Genomic DNA, 22,862 nt, shown 5'->3' with positions numbered 1-22,862 from the left:
TGGAGACCAATTCAATATTCTTTATCCTGCCAATTTTCCACACCACAGGTTTTCAGGCCTTCTGACCATGAGGCAGAAGTGTAGCTTGAACTAAAATCTGCATTTAGGTTAATGACTAGATATAAATTCAAGAAATATTATAACTATTTTCACAGTATTGGTTTTGATACATGAATTTCATTTGTATTTATTCTAGGGTGTTATTTTTCCCCATATAGTTCCTCTCAAGTACAACAACTGTTGTGTGTAGCAATGCATTTTCCATCACCGGTTCCCACATCCATGAAATTCCTGCATTTTAGCAGGAACCTGCCAAGACTAAGACTTGGGAGAAAAAGAATTAATGCCCATACTTAATGCAAGGCCTGGAAGCTCTTTGAAAGATGCCTCTTTCTTTCTTTCTTTCTTTCTTTCTTTCTTTCTTTCTTTCTTTCTTTCTCCATCCTTTTCTCAGTCTCTTTTCTTTCTCTCTTTCTTTTCATTCTTTCCCCCCCAAAATATTTCATTATTTAATCACTTTGAAAATTTGCCTAGAATTTATACCATTTCACAATGAAGAAATACTAGTTGTCAAAGGAACATAAAGAAGAATAGGAATTAATAATTCTTTCTTCATAAATGTGATATTTTTATCTTATTGGTTTCTTTATTTATTTATTACCAATTTTTGCATAACTAGTTCTACAGTAATCCCATTGACCTAGCACATTTTTTAAAAATGGAAATCCATTTTAAGCTCATTCCTTTATGTCTTTTGCCTTTATCTCTCTACTAAACGACAATAATGATTTTCTTTTTAAGGAGAAAAAAAAATTCTCATTCATCAGCCTAAAGAGAAACCCTGTCTTATGCCAGATTACCACCATGAGATTTAAAATTCAGGTTGCCTTGATCTTAGTTTTCTGGGTATATTTTGACAGTGTATATGAGGCAAGAAATGGTAATATTAAGAGAGAACTCTTTTTGCTTTTGGCTTGACTACCTAAAGTGATAAAGTTCATAGTGTGTTCATTTTTCACTCATAAAGTAAAGAGATCCCTTGAGGAATCCCATCCCCAAACTGCCAGACAGGGACTGCCCATTGGTATACTCGTCTCAGATAGTCTGCCAGCTGCTGGGTTGACATTTCTTTTATGTAATACAAGTTGAAATCATAATGAAATTCCCGAGTTTCAGGGAGATCTCAAAATAATCTTCTTAATCCTCAAAGAAAGATTAAATTATGTGGAGTTTGGTTTTAGTGTTGAATATACAATTTTGGATGAAAAATGTAAGTCAGTATACACTGAGTGGCCAGATTATAATGACAGGCCAGATGATTATGACCACCCCATCGGTGCTTCATTGACACTTCCAAAAATACTGAATATTGAAAACTTCCTAAGCAAATACTCCCAAGGTTTTATTATTATTATTATTTGCATAACTAATTCACTTCATTGTACTGATGGGGTGGTCATAATAATCTGGCCGGTTATTATAATCTGGTCACTCCGTGTATATGGAATTCTCTCTGAAGAAAATAGATGTGATTCCTAGTTAATGAAGGGAAAATATTTTTAGAAATTGTAAGACATTTCTTAACCTCTAGGTCAATCAAAAATTCACGTAGGAAATTGTGGAATTACTCTCTGGATACAATACAGCCGTGCAGAGTGAGAATTTCCCACACTTAGGACACTTGTGTGTTGTTCAGCTATAGTCCCATGTATTTTCTGTAAATACAGGCATTATATAAAGGTTAAATTATTATTCTAAATGTAAAACCAAATAGATATTTAACGGTTGACTCTGAGCCTTTGTGTAATGGGGCCAGGAATGGGTACCTTCTGCTTTGGAAGACTGCTTCAGCAACCACAAATGTACAGATTTTGTTCATTTTTAATGTTTATTTCCTCTATATCTGGGCCTAGATCGAAACCCAATTTGTTCCTTTTTGCTGCCTTTCATTCTTAATGGTGCAAATGCCAACTGGATGACTTATTTCCTGTCTGGCATCCCTAGGTCTTTGTGAAAAGCGCGTGAGCTCTCGGGAGATGCCTTGCTGGCCCCTGGAACTAGAGCTAGAACTACAGGCGAGAGAGCGTGGTGTATGCAGACAGTGGCTACAAGTCAATCTGTAAGCTGACAGCATTTCAGGTGGACCATTGGGTTGTTGATGGATACAACTTGATATCTTTTGGCTTTTCTGTCTGCAACTGCCAAGGCAGGGATGTTATATGCAGAAGACATGTGGCGAGGAGGGGGGAGGGGACGGGGGGGAAACCACAAGTGTTCTCTTCATCACCTCGGGTCATGTCACTCTGTGTTGTCCCCAGTCATGTCATATTAGCAGTGCTCCTATCAACGCTTCCTCTTGATTGGAGACTCGGGGTAGATTTGGACAGCGGGGCGCCCAGGCACAATAAATGCACATAATGAGCATGCTAACGTTCTGGGGTCAACTGGATATTGTGAAGTTGCTGCCAAGTTTAGGCCTTCAGATCTTTCATTGCCAGTGTGCCTGACCAGCCAAGGATGGCCCAGATAAAGTCTGACTGCATTACGTACTTGCATTTTCAACAGACCAACTTGGAAGACATGCTGAATTCTAGTGCATGCAATTTATAAACGCGGAAGATCTCAAAGCAAGGATCTGCAGGGGGCCAGAGTTCTCATGTTCCACCCAAATGGATTCTGGCCTGTGAATACATTAAGCTATAATTCGGAACCTTAGATAGTCTAAAAACCTACTAAGAGAAACATGGATTTCTTAAGATACCATCTCCCAAACTTCTAGGGAAGAAAATAACAGAATAATTTTTAAAATAGTTTTGTTCAAGTAAGGAAGGACCCCCAAACCTCACAGAGCCATGTCTTCCATTCATGCAGTTGAAGGCATTGGCTCTGCAACCAGACTGCCTGGGCTGTGACTTTTAGTAAACCATGCCTCCTTGTCTCATGGGTAAAATGGGCGTAAAAAGAGTATCCATGTTACTATGTAGAAAAATGGAAAATGTTCATGATATAAGTGAATGAAACAATACAAAATGAAAAAAATATGCATTTAAAAATAGCAGTTATGTCAGGTACACGCTCACAGAGTAATGATGAGAATTAAGTGAGATTACACATGCAAAAGTTTGAGAACAATACTTTGCACATATCACATTCTTAATAAATGCTCGTTATTCTCACAGTTCATATTATGTTTGAGGCTGTTGAACTGATCAGTTTATCAGAATTCGAATTCAACTCAACAAATATCTTTCTACTTTTGAAATATTGCAAACCCAGGTATACTCTCTATTTTTATATTTTAACTGTATTCTCTAATTTTGCTGTACTTATTTTTTTAAAAGTATCTTGATTTCAGAGAGGAAGGGAGAGGGAGAGGGAAAGACAGAAACATCAATGAGAGAGAATCATTGACCAGCTGCCTCCTGCATGCCCCCCACTGGGGATTGAGCCCCCAACCTGGGCACGTGCCCTTGACCGGAATCGAACTTGGGACCCTTAGGTCCGCAGGCTGATGCTCAATCCACTGAGCCAAACCGGCTAGGGCACTGTACTTATTTTTTAAAGGGTAGCTTAAAAGAAAATATTAGCTAACTAACACGATTATTAGATGAGGTGAGTTTCATGATTAAAAAGACAAATAAGTTGGTTAAAAATATTGCAGACTGGCCTAGCCGGTGTGGCTCAGCGGTTGAGTGTCGATCCAGGAACCAAGAGGTCGCTGGTTCATATCTGGTCAGGGCACATGCCCAGACTGCAGGCTCAATCCCCAGTAGGGGGCGTGCAGGAGGCAGACGATTGATGATGTTCCTTTCTCATCAATGTTTCTATCTCTCTATCACTCTCCCTTCCTCTCTCTCTCAAAATCAATAAAACATATAAGAAATATTTCAGACTGGAGGACATCATAAAGAAGTATTTTAAAACATGATTTCTCCTGCTTGTCTTGGGCTTCTCATATTTGATTATTTATAGAGAAAATGGTGTTTTAATTTTGAGGCCAGGGTCAGTATGTGACAGACCAGCAAGGGAAACGTCCTTTCTAGTACATTATCCACACACTTAGTTGACATTTGTTAGATTTCTACAAGGACACCCACTTTGGAGTTTGATTTGCAGTTTCTACATCAACATATCAGCTTAGTTGACATTTGTTAGATTTCTACAAGGACACCCATTTTGGAGTTTAATTCCTGTGTTATGTCAAAATATTGTGAATAAATCTATCCCACACTTGCTGATTTGATAGTGGAGCCATGCAGGAAGAAGATTTATTTAAAATTTTTTTAATAGGATTTGCAGTTTCTACATCAACATATGAACATTGGTCATTGGGTATAAATCTATAGCGCTTTTGTGCACATCTTTGTTATCTGTGGACACTAAATGTAAAGGGTAGTGAGAAGAAAAGCTTTGATAAAAGTCTCTTTTTTAAAAAATATACTTCTTTATTGATTTCAGAGAGGAAGAAAGAAGGAGAGAGAGATAGAAACATCAATGATGAGAGAGAATCATTGATTGGCTGCCTCCTGCACACCCCGCATTGGGGATCAAGCCACAACCCAGGCATGTGCCCTAAGGCCAGAATCAAACCTGGGACCATTGAGTCCGCAGGCTGATGCTCTATCCACTGAGCCAAGCCAGCTAGGGCTGATAAAGTCTGTTGAAGGCAGACTCTTAAATGATGTCACATATGTATGACATCAAATAAATGTCACCATAGATGATGGAGGGAGTATCTTGATCCAAGTCTTGCCCCATCTTCTCTTTCTCAGAAATATGCACATTCTACCGCTTGGAAAAGAATTCAGGTTTTTTGAATCTGAACATTAGTAATAGCAATACTTTTCATGAAATTTTGCTGATGATGTTATTCTATTATTAGAAATCTTATTTACAAAAATATGGCAGCAGGATGAGGCAGTATAGCTATGGTATTATATTCCCATGTTTATGCCTTTATTCCAAGAGGGCCTTATGAATACAGAGGCTCAAAACCTTCCTTTGGAGCATAATGGACCCATGATCTATAGTTTTATCATTCTCTTCATGAGCTATGTGGATTTTATAGAGTATGGATTTTGAAGCAGCTCTCTTTGCTACTAACTTTTCAATTTAGAATCCTGAAAATGTGGTGCAATTTGTTTTTCAATGAGGATGTTCATAAATGCATTCATCTCACTCTACTCCTTATTTAGGGTTCAAAGTGACTTGCAGTGGCTGCCTGGAAACAGGAGGACAATCGTGGCTTTTGAGTTCACTCACATACATTCGGTCTTGCTTTTCTTACACGGTATATGTGAGAACTGTGTCTCAGTTCCTTAGGATTCTTTTAACCAAATCAGCACTTCCACATCTTACCCTCACGTCTTCTCTTCAAAGGTCAAGGAAATTCCAGCGGATACATACAGGAAGGGTGGTCATATTCATCTCAACAACATACTTGATGTGTTTTTTAGCCTACTAGGCTTTCCCCCGTGGTCTCATGATTATAATGAAAAGGAAAATGGGGGGCTGGCAACCTAGTTCAGTATCTGGTTAAAACTAATCTTACTTCCCCACTCAGACTGATTTGGTGGAGCTGCAGAGCCCAACCCCAGGGCCCCACCACAGCTGACTTGGGCGGAGCTGCGGGGACCCTCAGGGGCCGCCACAGGAGGAGATATACAGGTCAGAGCCTCCCCAGGAGTTCAGTTCAGGCTTTGGATCCGGAATTCCCCTGGACTAGCAGATCTGCGAAATAAAGGTTAAACTTTCCTCCCTCAGAGCTGGCTGATCGTTCTCCCGTGCCTTCTGCCACAACAATCACATGTTATAAAACTCATATAGCCGTTAGGAATAAGTTCGTGAAGTTGAATATAGAGCCAAGTTTTCCTGCTTGCTCTCTGCGCAGGTCTCTACAGAGATGACAGCATGCTAGATGCGGACCATCCACATTTCTGCCAACGGAAGTCTGATCATTGTTGAGAAGTCTCATGCTAGAGTGGCGAGATTTGCAGTGATGACTCAGGCACTGCAACATACTGAGATACCTTGATTCATCAATGTAAAATCACATTGAGTTCAGGATAGTTTTAGAATAATTTATATTTTAATTTCGTGGTAAAACTTTAAGTATACTAACTTTCTATTAATGCTTCAAGACCCAGCCATGTTGGTTAACAGGGGAATTTTTAAAGCTACTACTAACTTTTCTAACTCTTAGTAACTTTTCTAAAAGAAAGTTACTACTATCTTTTCCAGAAAGGATGAGGAGGGGAGGAGTTCCAATCCCCCAGGGAAACTGGAGTGTGCTTTAGATCCTGCTCTATCTAAGGCACAGAAGCTGGGTGTTCATGCTTCACCGAGAGTCCCAGTAAAGAGCTCCCGGGTTGAGGAGAGGCCTGGGAATGAAGGCCCAGGCAATGTTGCATTGTTGGCTCTTTGCTCTTGGGGGGAAGTGGAGTCCTTGGACGGAGGATGCAGGTGCTGGTCATTGAAACCCCTGACTAAGCGGTGAGGGGAACTCACAGAAAAAAAGGGATTCCAAGGGATCTGGGTGGAGCATTAGCACTGCCTGCTACAGTGCAAATGTCACTTCCTTTTACTCATTAATGTTTACTCCCAGAAACATTTATTCAGTACCCACTATGTTTTGGGCGCTGTGTGAGGGGAGACTGTGAATGACAAAATGGCATGTTCCTTACCCTCATGGCACGATTAAATAGGGAAAGAGCTTTTGGTGGGAAGGAATGGGAAGTAGAAAAAGATGAGTGGGCAAGGGGGCAGGATCCAGACCTTTTTATGGATCCTCAACTATGCCAGGATGTTTGCATTTGCTGTTTTTAAGTCTACAACTCTCCCATTCAGACATCTCTTTTCCCAGGCTATCTCCTAAGAGACACCTTCTTGACTACCCTAGCTAAATGGCATTCCCCCCCCCTTTTTTTAGAGATTCATGCCAAAACACGTATAAGCAAATGATAAAATGTTTGTGTTTATTTCAAAATAATCCAGGGTGGGGTGGGAGAGTGGGTAGGGAGAGAGATGAGGGTCTTGGTTTGATCATTGTAGAAGGATAAAGGTGGATATTGACCTTCAAAAAACATGGGTTTGAACTCTGGGTGTCCATTTATATGCAGATATTTGAAATAAATACAGTAAATATATTTTCTCTTATGATTTCCTTAATAGCATTTTCTTTTCTCTAGCTAATTTTATTGTAAAGAATACAGTATATGACACATACAGTATATCCCAAAATATGTGCTAACCAATTGTTTATGTTATTGGTAAGGCTTCTGGTCAGTCAATAGTAGCCTATTAGTACAGTGGGCCCTCCCCATCGGTGGGTTTTCAATGGTGGATCAAAAATACCATGTTTGATTCGTAGTTGGTAGAATCCACAGATGTGAAACCCATGAACATGAAGGGCTGACTGTAGTTAAGTTTTGTCCTATTTTTTCTACTTTTATATTTGCTTGCAATTTTCCATAATAAAAAGTTTTAAAAATTTATTTTTCACTCTCCATCACATCTTCTTACTTGTTTCACAGCATTTTGAATCTAACAGTATATTACTCATCTGTTTACTCTTTTCATTCCTCTCTCTAGGATTTAAATGTTTGCTGACTGCTTAATCTTCAGCTCCTTCAACAGTACCAGGCACTCAGTAGGCCTTCAACCAATGTTTATGAAATAAATGTATGAAGAAGTGAGTTGAAGATCTCTTGGCCTCACTGGGAACCTGGTGGGAGGTTGACCCTTCAATATTTATAAAAAAGAGTAAAAATTTTGGAGGCAAATTTGTCTAAACTCTTCTGACATTGTCATACTTTACAGCAAGCATGTCAAACTCAAAGGCTGACATGGGCCAAATAAACAAGATGTAAGTTTGTGTGTGCTGCAAAAAAAAAAAAAAGCTTCAATTTTCATAGAAACATATGTTTATTTCGATAGAGACATGCTGAATTAAAAGGGTAATTGTTAACATAAAATAATAGAACATTTTAATAAAAAATTAATATTTTTTTGAACATTCACTTACCAGACACTGAATAACTTTACAAATTAATAATCATAATGCAAATACAACTATTTTTCTTGTTCTCCGTAAGTGAAATAGTTCCTGTTGCGCACACCAAACAAGTCAGTACAAGACTAATGATGTGGCAATCGCCTGCTGAAATATTCGCTGCTAGTATTAGTGGAGAGAAATGGTGTGCCTGTGCATAAAGCGCATAAGGGAAATGAATGCAATACGGTTATAGTAATCAGTCATTAGCGAACGTTGTAGTTTGTTATTAATAATTATATGTAACATGATATTGTAAAAATTAAGTTAAGAAATTTTTATTAAAATGTTTCTTACATACCGTTATATTGGCTGGGCCACAAAAATATTCATTGTGGGGCACATGTGGCCCATGGGCTGCGAGTTTGACATGCTTTACAGTCTCCCACATCATGCTGACTGACTGGTAAAAGCCTGAAACATGGGTGACATGGTTCTGAGGTTCTTGAATAACCCCTGATGTGTCAATCATGTGAGTTGGCACCAGCCCTTACAGTTTTCCTTCAGCTGCCCAGACAGATTCCCAGAGGTGAAAGGGGGACTGGACAGCATTTCTGACTGGCTGGGAATACTCCAGGACATAAAACTCAACAATGACAGCATCTAAAGATGAAGACCCACAGATCCACTGGGCATCTCGGATCAAAAGTCCCCTGACATTCCTAGAGTTTGCATGGCCGGAATTGAGTGGGGACATGGCTGGGAAGAGGGCTTAATCTCTAGGTTTGAATTTATTTGGGAGCTGAAGGATAAGGTGGCAGTGAATGAGGATTTTTACATTTACCCTTGGGCTATGGTGGAAGAGGTAGAGTTGGACTATGGAGCCTACATTTGTACCCAGCCTTGTGGACTAGAAGAAAGCCCATACAGACAGCAGCATGGACAGGAGCAGAAGGATGGACTCAAGTACTTTTGGGCACAAGCAACGCTGCTTTGAGGCCAGATTATGGGGGCAACATCAGTGAACGAGGGGGCAGGCCCTCCCTTTGTGCAACCTCACTGTGGTGGAACTTCACAGGATATCTTCCCACTTGGGCATTTAGATGGTTTATGGCTCCTAGAACCAGTGGACACAGGGTCAAGAGTAAGACTCTAGTCAGATGTCACAAACCTTGGACATCACTGCATCTATGAGCACATGTGGACACCTGTGAGAGTGTTCTAGAAGCGCACTGAAGAAAGAGGTAAATTCTGCAGGAGGCCAGGTCAGATTGTGCAGCATTACCCATGAGATCAGCGCTGAGGAAATAGGGCTGCTTCAAAGAGGAGAAGGAAATAAACAAGTCAGGTCGGCCACTATGATTTGGTAGCAAACTATAAGGAAGCTCTCCAAAGGGAAGCATTTCTCTTTCAGTTTTAAATTTAGAGATAAAATAGTCAAGCCCAGAGCTGAGGGGAAAAAATAGCTTTTAACTTATCCCAAAACATTTGATTTTGAAGTAGGGAGGTCAGCATTATGGAAACACACCAACTCTAAATCAGATTTCATCTAAGTTATATGTAGACAAATACTGTGTTACCACAAGCCTACACATCTCATTTCCTTTTCTGTCTAGTCCTTCATTTAATAACCTGCAAATCTATCTTTTTATTGAGTTTGGTGCTATTTTCTTACTTACATACAATAGTGCTACTCTTACCAATTGCCTATTGTCATGGCACATTAGTTAGGTGAATTTGTTGATATCTCTGTGTTTTTTATTCTATCATCCAGTTTAAACGAGTGACTGGGAGCACTCCTGTGATGAAAGAAAAAAGGCTATACTTTAAAAAAAAGAAATAAATTGCTGCCACAGTACAGTAGTTGGTATTATTTTAGTTTGGAGCATAGGAACACCACAGCACACTCTTTCCCTGCCCATGCCTACTTTACTTAAGTTACTTCCCAAGACTTGTTTAGAACCTGCAGGGTAAAGAGGTGCTATCAAGGGCAGAAGAAAGAAGAAAGGATGCAAGACAGAGTATGGTCTGCTCTAGGGAGCCTCAACTCTGCTCATTAGCTATTTCCGATAAATAGCCTGGCCCCCAGGCTAAAGCAGTGGTGAACAAGGCAAGAGCCTCTTGCCTTGAGGAGCTTCCAGTCTAGTTGATCAACTGTTGATTTCTGTCCCTGGAAGCCCTGCTGTAAGAGTGTGGAGCAGGGAGTCCAGATGAGGCCTCAGGCAACCAAACCACTTAGGAACTAAATCTGAAGGGAATTCTAGGAGTTGCTTGGGGAAGCGGGAAGGGGAGAGAAAAGGCTTCCCAACCACTGGGAATAGTGTGGTCACAGATGTGGAGGTGAGAGACAGCGTTTTGTGGGTGTGGAGCCACTAGGCTGGCACTTGGATATCTTGGGAAACAGAAAGTGAAAGAAGGGAAGTGGCAGATATGAGGTAAGGAGTGAGCTGTGGGTATGACACTTTATAGGGCTTGCCCTTCATTCTAGGGCAGAGGAACATGATCAGATCTGGGTTAGAATGGTCACTTTGGAGACTGAGTTGGACTGGGGTGGGGGCAGATCAGACTGGAGGAGAAGGAGAACCAGAGGCCCATGAAGCAAAGACAGAGGCAGAAGGCTGCCCTTCACTAGGAGAAGGGTGTGGCTTGGACTACCTTTGTACATGGAAGCACAGTCTAGCTCACCATTCATTGATTCAGCAAACATTGAGAATCAACTATATGCCACATACAGAGATGTGGTCTTGAGATGGCTAAAAGGCTAACCTTCCTATAACACTTTAAGTTGAACTTTCCCAACATTTGGAGCCTTCCCAAAGAAGCAGAACTAAACTATGTTGTCAACCTCATGCATAATAACCTCTATTTTATAAAAACTGCTGTTTAAAATACTCTGCTATTTTCAAATGGTCCCTTGTTCTATAAATTAACTTCGCTTTTAGCTTCTATCTGTTTCTACCCACCCCCATACCAAGTGCCTGTTAGTTATCTACTAAGTTGTGCTGTGCTTAAGGCCTTAGCTCCCTACAAGATAGTTACAAGGCACACTGCCCCCCTACCCCCCATCCCAGCACACAGGGTTTCTTTTATTTTTTTTTTAAAGCCTTTGAAAGGTCTGGAAGTCTTATTCCAAATTTGGGAGACAAAGAGACCTAGAAACTATTAAAAGGGAAAGCTTCCTCCATGCTGGTGCTCAGAATTTGAGACATATTCCTCTGAGCCTGCTGGCGTAATAAAGCAGTATAACTCCATTTCTCTAAGCGTTGCTTGTTTTTTCTCGAGTCTTCTGTAACAGTCTCTTTCCCAAAGATCTTCCAGGATGTACAGAAATAGATATGTAGACTGATAAATTATGAGCTAATGAGTCCCAGCCACGGTAGGGTGGCTCAGTGAGCTGTGGGAGCATTGGAGAACTGGCTAACTCAATGCAGGAAGAAGAGGGGTGTCAGGAAAGCTTCACAAAATAATTGATAGCTCAATCCTGAGTAAATGATAGGTCTAGTAAGCAGGCATTTAGAGCTGAAAAAGACCAAGTTCAAAATTATGGGAACATCAGCATGTCTGGTATATTCCAAATGTCCAGAGGAAATTAGGCAGGAAAATTTTTGAGCTGGGTTCTGAAGGCACAGAAAGAAGAATGTACGTGCGCGCGCGCGTGTGTGTGCGTGTGTGTGTGTGTGTGTGTGTGTGTGTGTGTGTGTAAATGGCAAGCATGTGTTCATATGCTATAGAGCAGTGGTTCTCAACCTTCTGGCCCTTTAAATACAGTTCCTCATGTTGTGACTCAACCATTAAATTATTTTCGTTGCTACTTCATAACTATAATGTTGCTACTGTTATGAATCATAATGTAAATATCTGATATGCAGGATGGTCTTAGGCGACCCCTGTGAAAGGGTCGTTCAACCGCCAAAGGGGCCGCAACCCACAGGTTGAGAACCGCTGTTATAGAGTGTCTCCTGGGCAATTTCCCTGTGAGCTGTTGCTATGAAAACACCTAAATATTCAGACCCTTTTGCAAGATTATGGAGATAATGTTAACAGCTTTGCAGCTTAGGTAACAACACTGATTGCTAGTCAGCAGGTCTTAAAATATTTATTTTATTAAAGGGAATCTAAACTGCTGAACAAAAATTAACCATGGAATTTTGAGTAATCAAAACAAAGTCATCATCTTTTGTTTGTTACAAAAAATTACAGAGATGTATTATGAAGGGCCACCATTGTATCCATGGCTGCCTCTGCATGTGAAGACTGAGCTGTGAAGTTTTAGAAATTATAATGATATAAATTAATTATAAGTTTATGATAAGATTTCAGGTCTCTGAAAATCTATCCAGACAAGATGGAAGTCTCTTATTTACTTTGGGGTTATTTTACTCCTGAATATGTGTATTTTTTTTATAGATATTAGTTTTACCATTGAAACTTAAGAAACTTTTCATTAGTTCAACTGTTCAATTGATCACTTATAAAGAACAAAAAATATGTGTTTTTTTCCTTCCACCCCACTAACCACATTGGTTATTAAAATGTGCTTGTAACAAATGTTATGCATAATATCTTGGTTTTATCCACCCATGGGCAAGCTGTTATTAAATTTTATTGTTATGCATAATGGCCTGCTTGCCTCATAAAATTTATTCACTGAACAGCTGTTGTAGGAGAAAGCTAGTCAGAAGATACGCTATTCTTCCCACAAAACAATACTACATTTGGGTCATGAATTATTTTTTCCCCAAGGACCAGCAGAAATCAACCCACTTATTATTGGTATGCAATTAAACTTCTGAATATCTACTTTCTTGAATTCACAATAAGGATCAGATTTTCTATTTAGACTATAAGGAGAAGAAATGGCATTTCTGGTCATGTCATCTTTAAGTGAGTGTCCATATGCAGCCATGGGGTAAAAACCTAGGATGTTTCCTTCATTGTAAAGAGTACAGAGGTGCCCTGGCTGGTGTGGCTCAGTTTGTTGGGTGTCATCCAGTGAGCTGAAAGATTGCCGGTTCTATTCCTGGTGGGCACATACCTAGGTTCATAAGGAGAAGAAATGGCATTTCTGGTCATGTCATCTTTAAGTGAGTGTCCATATGCAGCCATGGGGTAAAAACCTAGGATGTTTCCTTCACTGTAAAGAGTACAGAGGTGCCCTGGCTGGTGTGGCTCAGTTTGTTGGGTGTCATCCAGTGAGCTGAAAGATTGCCGGTTCTATTCCTGATGGGCTCATACCTAGGTTTCCAGCTCAATCCCCAGTAGGGGGCATGCAGGAGGTAGCCAATTGATACTCCCCCCCTTCTCCACCCCCTCCCGCCCTCTAAAAAAAATCAATTAAAAAAAAAAAGAGTACAGAAGTATTTTTGGCAGTTGCCACACCCATGTCAGATTAGCTTTGGCCTTGGTGCCCAGAAGAGAACTCTACCATTAGAAAAAACAAATGGTCCAAACTATTAGAGACAATATGACTGTAGAAAGAGGAAGATAAATACATGAAAGAGAAAACAAAAAAAAATCAGAATACTCAGAAAAAAATAAAGTACTTCCGTGTTCACAAAATGTATTGGTTATAGGTTGATCTAAAAAATTAAGCTAACAGTAAGGACCACTACCTGTAGGAGCTGTTAGCCCAGAAAACATAAAAAGTTGTTGTATAGATTGTTTTGGAACTTCCCATTAATAAAGCCAAACATAGGCTAAAAAAACATAAAGCTTAATCTCACCAAGAGCAAAAGCAAAGCTGTGTCAGAATTTTCTTCATTTAGAGAGAAGAGATAGAAAGTCACTGACTGAAGAAATCAATCTAACCAGCAAAGAGGAACATCTGTTTAAAAATTTTGTTACAATACTGGTAACTATTGAGAAAGGACTGGCTGTGCATTTAGAGGCAGAATCTAGGTAACTAGTGATGGAGGAGGGAATGTGAAATTATTGGAAGTCAGGGCACCTGGGTCCTCTTCTGAGTTAGCAGCTAACTGGGCCTGCCATCTTGCCTTGCCTGAGCCTCCATTTCCTTCTGTAAAATGAGAAGGTTGAACGAGATCAGGGGTTCTCCCAAATGATCCCCGATGGGCAGAGAAAAGCAGATGGTTTTAGGGACCTGTGTTACTAAGTTAGTCCCCCCTGATGAATGCCCCGGATAAGCATGGAGGGCCACCAATCCCTCATCCCTCATGCTGCTCTGAGGTCTGGAGAAAACACGGTTTCCTCCCTTCTCTGACAGCTCCCTGGGGTTTGGGTTGAAGGCCAGCTCCAGGAATGCTCAGGTTCTCCAGATAGGCCAGAAGACAGGGCTTCTATCACAGAAGTTCTCAACGTGAGGGGCCGGGGACTAGCAACTTCAGCCTCACCTGGGAACTGTTAACAATGCATTTCTTGGCCTCTACCCCAGACCTGCTGCTTCAGAACTTCTGGGGTGGGAGCAGCAATCTGGGCTTTAACCACGCATTGGGTGATGCTGGTGCACATTAACGCCTGAGAACCCTGAACTGGATGATCTCTAAGGCTTCTTCTACCAGCTAAATTCTACCATGACGCTAAAATGACTGAATAACATTCAAAAATGACTGAATAACATTCAGAACAATACTATACGTTTTTGAGTTCTATTCCTGCAAGAGTTACGAAATAAATATGTTATAAATGTTTTCTAAATCTGCTTTAGCAAGTGGGGACTAATGTTGGAAGTTAATGTTTAGGTAACAGCTTATAGCCAGTTTCTAAGGATGGTGCTGTTCACTGACTTCCCGGCTGGCTTCCAGCAGCCAATGGGCAGCAAGCAGCACAGTCCCCGCCCACCCTGTGCTGAGACTGCGGCTATGAGCCTTTCCAACATCATCAGAGCTCTCACAGTGTTCTTTCATAGGGAATAGCGATAGAATTTGAATTATATAACAGCTTTTTAATAAAAAACGAGTTACCTGATGTTAAAAATTAAATAACTGCAAGTCAATCAAGCAAAAGCTTTTGAGGGTGATCGCAAAAACTAAGAACAGGCCTATCCCAGTTTTGCCAAACATTGAAGAAAACCACTGCAGAAGGGAGAAAAGAGGGCTGGTCATCAGGCAGAGATACAGCTGAAACTCAGGCAGAGATATCTGCTGGGGATTTGTGTCCGTATAACTTTAGCTGGAAACACCCGAATTATTTGGTTGGGGGGATATATTCATGTGCCTGGATGGTAGAGTTTTACTCATGCATTATTTGATTTTTCAGATCAGCATGTACACAGTTTAACTCCTGTTGGAATATCACTTTAAAAAAATAAGAGCACATTTTAAAATTATTTATGCCTTTATGCTTCTCCATTGCAGTACATGGAGGAAAAATAAAGCAAAATAGTCAAGTGTAAAAAGGGAAGAAAATATATGTACTTTTTAGAGATGACTATATAATCATTTTATAGGAAATATCACTTAAATAAAATAAAATATAGAAATAGAAAATTAAAAAAACCCCTATTAAATAAAAGGTTTACTTTTCCAAGATTTTGGTTCAAGAACTTGGACAAATTGACCAAGATAGTCACGTGTATACTAGACTTAAGGGGGTGATAACTTTGTAAGGTATATAAATGTCTAATCACTATGATGTACACCTTAAACTAATATAATATTATATGTCCATTGTAAATAAAAAATAAATTAAAAAAATGAGAGCCCCTCAACCCCCCAAAAGCCATCAAATAACAAAGGGAAATGTAATTTCTAAGAATTTATTAAAATACATTGGAAGTTCATGTCTTCAGAACAATCTATTTTTAGCTTGTAGATATGTGCTAGCAAGCAACGGTATTTTGGCAGAACAGTTGAAAATTACAGCAATTCCCAAAGTGTGTTTAGTGAAACTCTGGTCCTGGGATTTGTGTGGAATACAAGGTCTGGAAAACACCACGTGAAGCATTAACCTCTTGGTGATTTATTTTTTATTTTTAAACATATTTTTAAGTTGATTTCAGAAAGGAAGAGAGAGGGAGAGAGAGAAACATTAATGATGAGAGAGAATCATTGATCGGCTGCCTCCTGCATGCCCCTTATTGGGGATTGAGCCAACAACCCAGGCATGTGCCCTGACCAGGACAAGGAATCGAACCGTGATCTTGTTCATAGGTCGACACTCAACCATTGAGCCACACCAGCCAGGCTCTTGGTGATTTACAATGCATTTCAAATGTTAAAGCTTCTGAAAGTTGTCCACATGTAAAGAAACCTGTTTATCTTTTTTAACTCTGTATTTCCCAAGAATATTTGACCCTAGTGTCCCCTTTGCATGCAACACTAACTTTTGTTCTGTTCTCTGAGAAAAGTTGGATGATAATTGCTTTGTTATCTGAAGATTTAACAAATGGCCTAATGGCATAAGCTTGAAATCCACCTTGGCTATTCTCATCAACTCTATCTAAAGGAAGAATTTTATATTCCAAATCTAGATGCTCCACAAACCATCTAGGTTTGAACAAAATTCCCTCTGGTGCCTTTGTTAATGTTCATGTAAATTGGTTTGGATAAGATTTACTGATTTAAGATGAATCCTGGAGAGGAACCTTTGAGAATTCGCAAATACATCTGCGTTATCATTAAGTGTGTACAAAGGTACTATTTCTCCTTTGCTATTAGGTGAAATGTCATCGTTAAGAGGGCATGATGGTGTCTGATGGTATTTTCATTATTACCACCTGAGGTAGCACCTTTTACATAAAAAAAAGAAGAGGTCAGAATGGAATAGAATTCAATGGAAAGCAGCACACCTGCTAGAGAAAAACCCTTAAGAAAGGAAAACTAAAAGATAGTTCACTGTACTGGCATGTGGGGATTAGATATGGGTCCATGTGTGTCCGTGTGTGTCTATTTTAAATCCTATAAGTTTTAAACTTGATCTGTGATGAATGTGCATACTTTTAGCTTCAAAATAATATTCTATTATTTTATATTGCATGTACCCTAGGAAATAATTGCTAAATGGAGGGCAAACAAGTGGCTACTAAGGCTTTCATTTTATTTTTAAAACCCTTAATGTTAACAAAACCAAGAAACACACATTTTCATATATCTCAGATTTAAATTAAGAATTTTTTTGTGTGTATTTAGAAGCAAATTTACATTTGTCCCTCTATTTTCCTTAGTTTCTGTTACCACAACTTTTTTTTAACCTTAGAAATATTGGCTAAATTTATTTGCACCTATAGATCCATTGCTTTAAAGGCAAGTTACTCAAAGATGTTGATTTGGCTATATCCAAAGTTCCAAGCAAACAACCAAGCCAAAAACTCAGTTTTCTTAACACAAAATACAGTTATTGTAAATTGTGATTAAATCCTACAATTAAAAGCCTGGATTCTAAAACAAATCAATTTTGTTTAGAACTTGTTAATGACAAGGTTGCATTGAAGCATGCCAGTATAAAACGAAAGCATGTAAAATTATTGTCTGGGAAATAAATTTATTTAAAACAGGATATAATCATATGCTACTGTCTTTTTCCTTGATTTTCACTATGTGTGTAGAAAAGTAATATAGTACAGTGACTTGATATTTCTGAACATGGATGACACTATTTTTGCTTGTTATAACCATTGTTACTAACACTATCACCACTACATATATAGTCTTTGTGACAAACACCTTCTCTAGGAGGGAAGAGAATCAATAAACTGATGGATACAGATGTCTATAAATTGCCTGAAGTAAAACAATAAAACTATGTTAAATAAACCCAGGAAATGTAGTGAAAATTGCATTTCATTTCAGAAAAAATTTGAAACAATCCTATACTTTTCTAAACATTTTTTAATGCATTTCTCTTTCATGAACTCTGTCACCTAGTATTCAAATAGTAGTCATGGAATACATTATAAAATAGGTCATTTCAAGTAGAGATGATTTCAAATATAAATTTGGGTTAATGTGCTATACATTAATTTAACAGAACTGAAAAAGGATGAAATTGGCAGTAAAATAAGGGTTTCACCCTGGGAATTCAATTCATCATTAAAAGAGTCATTCCACAGCCCACTTTACTTTGTTAAAAAAATCATTTTTTATAAGCAAATAAGGATACCAACAGGACATTCAAATAATAGAGGTAAGGAGATTACTTTTATTGATTGGGGTCTGAGAGGACTCATAGAGAAGTTCCCTCCTCTGTTCTTCAATGGTTAAATTTTCCATATGAGCGCTGCACAAAACAGTGAAACACTGCCCTGTGAGAACAGATATGTGGTCAGTCCTTGCTTTCACCCAAAGGCCTCTCCATTCCCTTTTATTAGAAGGTTGAAAAGCATCTATTTGGGTCCTTTCTTGAAGGGTTATAACCCAAGGTATTCTAACTTTCAAGAAATAACTTCTTCTGGTGTCCCTTGTATCTTAATAGACGACATTAGGACCTTCCACCATATGGAGATTCATAATGATACCGCATGCTCCCCAACAGACTAACCTCAGCCAGCATTTAATTGCAATCCCCCATTCTTTAAAGGGGAAAATGCATTTGCTAGAGACATAATGGAATTATAGAAAGTATACTATCAGCTCTGTTTGTGGCCTATCTTCGAAGATGGAAAGACAGACCATAAAGTAAAGATGATAAGCACCTTCTCATGGAGACAGGGACTGTGGAGAGAGAGGCAGGGCTTCCCACGGGGTGACCCAGGTTCTGGGAGATGAGTGTTAGTCCCAGTGACTTCCTGTTCCCACAGCAGGTTGTGCTCCATGTGGGCTCAATCTGCCACAAGGCCTCTCGGTACAACCGGTCCCGGGAAGCTCATGTTCCCAGCTGGTACACAGCTTCTCTGAACAGTTGATGCTTAGACTGTTTCTGCCCCACATTTAAGGCTGATGCCAGGAGCCCAATAAAGGGGAGGGGCAGGAGGAACACAGCATTAACTATTACAATCATCTCCCTACTGGCCTGGGGGGTATATATTCCAAGCCCTCTTCGTGCTGAAAACAGACAGGGAGTCAACCATCTATCTAAGTTTCATGCACAGGGTAAGTGTGCTCATCACTGTAGCCCATCACTCTGACCCAACTTATTCTTGCTCTTTTGCATTATTTTCAGAAAGTTAAAGAAGGGATTGTGAATAAAACAAGGAGGAACTCTGACCTAAGCACAACCATTATGAAGATAAAGCTACCTTTCGCCTTGTAGCCTTGTCCCTGTGCTTTTGGCAGAGTGACTGTCCTAAAACATTTGCTGATCTCACGAACTCTGACCTAAGCACAACCATTATGAAGATAAAGCGACCTTTCGCCTTGTAGAACTTGTCCCTGTGCTATTGGCAGAGTGACGGTCCTAAAACATTTGCTGATCTCATGCTCCCACTTAAAATCTTTGCCTATTCTCCCTTGGGCACAGGGTAACATCTCACCTCTTTGTAGTGACACAAAAGAGCATTCACAGTCTGGCCCAAATTTACAATTCCAGCCTCATCGTCACTCTGCCTCAGGTATCAGAGTAGGACTAGAAGCTCTGGAGTCCTGTTGCCTGGGTTCTAACCAAGGTTTCCGTCTACCCTACCCATCACCTTGACTGCGTTACAGGTGGGTTCCACTGACAGCGGACTCGGACAGTTTGGCTGGCAGGACCCCTGAAGGAAGGCAGTGGAAGCAAGAGAGAGCGGAGGAGAGGCTAAGAGTGACAGGTTGCCATGTTAAAAACCTTATAAATAATCACAGTTCTGTGCAGAGGGGGGACAGCAAGACAAAGGCTCTGAGGTAGAAACAAGCAATGATGTTTATAAGCCGCAGGCTTGAAAAACATTTGTAATTATTTCAATATTGGTTATTTTAATTTGTACCCAGTACACATGGCAGATTTTTTTTAACGTTGGTAAATAATCCCAAATCAGCTGTAGACTCCAACGGACTCTTCAGTTTCAACTCGTACATTTGTATAAACTTCAGCACAATCACCGATATCAGCACACTTTGAGTTGCAGTGTATTTCCTTAAAACTTTTAAAAACTTTATAAGGTTTTTAGCATGGCAATCTGTCACTGTGATTGCAAAAAGGAAACAGCCCAACCATGGTGTCTGGTTCAAGCCCTGGAGCACTTGATCCAAACCAATTGCAAGCATTTCTAATGATGGAGTAGCTATTATTTTATGAGCCACAACCAATAAAATTCCTTTCTTCAAACGTTAGTGGAACAAACCAGAACCACTGGGGCCAGTTCGGATTTATCCCCCACTCCCTGACCTCTAACTGGGCAGTGCTTTAGATTATTGAATGAGCCTTTGGATCAAAGATCTTTGCACCCCTTATGTTTGAATGTTTTGTTATTTACCATCCATTTTAAGACACCTATCTGGGGGCAGGGGGAGGGGGCTTTCATAATATTAAAATGAAGCATTTGGGGAGAAGATAGAATTAAATTATGCTGCCCTTGCAGGAAAGGGTGAGTGAAAACAGCAAAAGTTGAAGATGCATTTCCTGGTGGTCTCATGCCACAGGAATAATGAGAGGTAGGCAACTGACAAATGAAGAGCTGCAGCTCAGAGAAGTTGTCCAGGTTCTTACAGGTGCAGAAAGCCCCGACTACAGATGCTTCTTGATTTACAATGGAATGACATCATCAATCGGAAATATTGTGAGTCAGAGCACCACTTCGTTCTCCCAGCCTCCCCATGGAGTGTGGCTCTGTCCTGAACTCCAGCCTGTCCTGCAGGCCTGCGTGGTGTCTGTCTAGTGACTTCCTGGGGGTGGGGCTGTCTCCTCTGCTGGGATCGGCGGCTGAGGTCTGTCCCTGCACCTTGGTTCCTCGGATCCTTCCACCCTGAGGCTCAGAGCTGGTGTTGCCCCCATGGCTACAGCACAACTTGCACCCTTTGCCTCCACCCGACACAGGCCCAGAGGGCTGTGCTTTCTGGGTTGTGTGTTTTGGTATCTTTCTGTCCTGAAAGGCAGTGACATTTTTCTCAGCCGTCTTTGGCCTTGCTCTAAGAGCGCCTCTCCCTCTTCTTACCTGCTGCTTATAATCTGGTGTGACTTTTGCAACCAGACACAAATCTAATGGGATCTGGATGAGGGATGCAGTGTCTTTTCTGTCCTCTAAGTAATGTGAATGGGTATTTTGATAAACATTTACAATTTCATCATTACTTGTTGTTGCTATTATTATTATTATTATTATTATTATTTGCTTGTCTTTCGGTTTTCAACTGCTTCAAAGAGGTAAGGAGTAGTTATCCCGGTTGTGAGGGGAAAATTTTGTTTCTTTTACATTTCGTCTGAAATTATGTAGCTCAGGAGAATTCTTAAAGATATAAACAGTTTCTGGAAGAGTTTGTATAACTTTACTAAAGACATAAATTGGGTTAATAAACAGAAATCAGGAATCTAATCAACTGATTATGAGACTCCATTTCATAATTAGGTCATTTTTCTGTTTAAATTAGAACAGGGGCATGGTCCCTTGCAATCATGCAAATAACCTGAGGAAGAAAAACATCTATGCATACAAATCAGTCTTTTGCAACCCATAACAAAAGACTTTATTGGGGTTTTCTGGAAAATAGCGTTGGGTGGGCTGGTGAGTGGTGACTCAAGCTGAAACCTCAGTGTCTAGGGTGGAGAAAGAGAGAGCCCACCAAGTTTATAGAAGTGGGAAAAGAGAGACTGGGCTGACTGCTGATCACATCTTTCCTACATCACATACATGCTGGGGTCTCTTCCCCGGGTAGATATCCCTCATCTGGGGGATGAGGTAATGGAAGGGCATATGACTCTCCCCCCAAATGTTCTGTGGCAACTTCCACAGGGGACCGCTGGAGAAACCAATGGTCTGAGTATGAGTAGAATCTCTGATGGACATGGTACCATGAAGCAGGACTTGGGGATCTGTTTTGAAACCTGTCTCACATTACTAAATATCACAGTGAAGGGAGCACAAAAAGGGAAGACCTCTGAGAGCAAAAGGGTAAGAGGCAGTACTTCTGAAACTTTTCATAGTTTTGCCTCTGTACAGATAGTTATCACAGAAAGAGAGAAATGTTGACGTGAGAGTAAAAAATAGTTACACAAATGAGGATTCAATTTACGGTTATTGTTATTATTATTATTTTTGCTCCCATCTAGCACTCTTACACTTACAATGTTCTCATTTATGATAGTTTAAACATCTCCTACAAGTTGCAATACAAGGAGTGCTGAGCTGAGAATAAAGGTGTGAAACATAGCACCCCCTCCCCAGTAGACTAGTAGAGTGGTATATAACAACAATACTGGAGATACAAACAGATTCCTGCAAAATATGACTTTGTGCATGTGATAATACTTACCATATAACATGGATGTCAGATGCTTAACATCTCACATACTCCCATAGGACTGTGATACATAGATCTTATTATGCTTAAAGTTCAATAACTTGACCAAGGGGCATGGACACAGCTATAATGAGAACCTGGTCTCACTCACTGCAGGGATGCTGCTGCCTTCTTAGAGCATAACAAACAAAAGACAACTTTGTAGGCCAGCTTACACAGCCCAAATTAAATGAAGCCCTGAAAATATCCAGTGAGAGTATCTACACTCCTCATGTGAATAATATGGCAATTTTTTTCTGAGTTATCTATATTTCTTCAATTGGGTTGGGATGAATAGATCATTTCTAAATAAAACAGGAGAGCATAAAAAATGAAATGAATGGGCTCAATCCCAGTTGAAGCAAGAAGAGTAAAATACTTTTCCCTGCTTGAAAGAAAACGATTCATCTATTCGAGGTTCTATAAATGCCCTCTTTCAGAAAGTCATACCGCTCTGTCTAGAAGGGCATTTTACCTCTAAATGACGAGAGCTTTCATTTTGAGGAAGAACATCCTCTCACTCACTGACCCAAGTGAAGGGCAGCTCTGAAAACCAGCGGAGTCAGTGT

The 22,862-nt window shown here is 40.0% G+C and overlaps 1 protein-coding gene across 1 annotated transcript in view; it reads right to left on the bottom strand.

Moving 5' to 3' along the window:
- The window catches only part of POU6F2 (POU class 6 homeobox 2), a gene marked incomplete at its 5' end in the record, with an annotated part of 116,201 nt that overhangs the window by 52,826 nt on the left and 40,513 nt on the right, over positions 1-22,862 (bottom strand). The window lies entirely within an intron of this gene.

The sequence above is a fragment of the Myotis brandtii genome, unplaced genomic scaffold (assembly GCF_000412655.1).
Source record: "Myotis brandtii unplaced genomic scaffold, ASM41265v1 scaffold465, whole genome shotgun sequence".
Classification (NCBI taxonomy): Eukaryota; Metazoa; Chordata; class Mammalia; order Chiroptera; family Vespertilionidae; genus Myotis; species Myotis brandtii.
This window is presented reverse-complemented; position numbering and strand designations above follow the sequence as displayed.